This window comes from Dipodomys spectabilis, unplaced genomic scaffold (genome assembly GCF_019054845.1).
Source record: "Dipodomys spectabilis isolate Male_0828 unplaced genomic scaffold, ASM1905484v1 ptg000422l, whole genome shotgun sequence".
Lineage (NCBI taxonomy): Eukaryota > Metazoa > Chordata > Mammalia > Rodentia > Heteromyidae > Dipodomys > Dipodomys spectabilis.
In genome coordinates this window covers 4,621,624-4,622,469 of record NW_024871099.1, presented here as the reverse complement: position 1 = coordinate 4,622,469, position 846 = coordinate 4,621,624, and the positions used below count along the sequence as shown (strand labels likewise).

The window sequence follows — 846 nt, the reverse complement described above, 5'->3', positions numbered from 1 at the left end:
TAAGATGATAGAAGTTAGCTGGTGTCTGGCTAGGGGAAATATTTTGCAATGTTTCACGGATCACTTTTAATACAGAAAAACACATCTTTGAATCTTGCACTTTAGCAATGAAATAACATAACGAATCTCCTTTCCAACTCTACCAGTATAGATTAGCTTTACTTTGCCTTTACTTTTTGCATCGCGAGAAGTCCATAGTGCTTTCTTGGGGAGAGAAGGTACAGGTTTGAAATCTTTCAACCAAAGATCATGGGGTTAAAAGTGACACCCAACGTCCCTGGGTGGGCTTGAACCACCAACCTTTCGGTTAACAGCCGAACGCGCTAACCGATTGCGCCACAGAGACATGGTTTCTACAGGAGCACAGGACATACAGGGAGGGAGCAGCCACTGCACTTGCTTCCCTGGGGAAGGGCGGGGCTGGGCGTGTGTTTCTCGGAACACTGGTGTTAAGTTACAAAACCTGGGAAGTATGCAGAGGTGTGAGATCTTGCATCATGTTTTTGTCACCTTGGAAGCTCCTGTATACTTGGGGGAAGATTCTGATACTAGAAAGACAGCCTTCTCCCTATGCTTATTTAATTAAGTGATCTTATTTAATTAATCTATCCTTATCTTCCTCGGAAGAAGCCTAAGAAGGGAAATCAGAGGAGTTTCTGGACTGGACTGTCCCTACAGGGTGTGCAGAGCTGTTTCCAGAGGAATCAGAATGGCAGCAAGGAACAGGAAGAGCTCATGTACTCAACAAACCCACTGCATGCCCCTTGTACCCCTCTGAGTCATGTATGACTTTGGGATCCTGAGGGCTGGATAGTCAGCCCCTTCCCAGCCTGAACACCTCCGGCT

The 846-nt window shown here is 46.2% G+C and overlaps 1 non-coding gene across 1 annotated transcript; it reads right to left on the bottom strand.

Annotated features, from left to right (window-relative positions):
- Positions 1–272: 272 nt before the first annotated feature.
- On the bottom strand, positions 273–346 carry Trnan-guu. The gene has a single exon. It is a non-coding gene; the product is annotated as a tRNA-Asn (tRNA).
- Between the last annotated feature and the right edge of the window lie 500 nt (positions 347–846).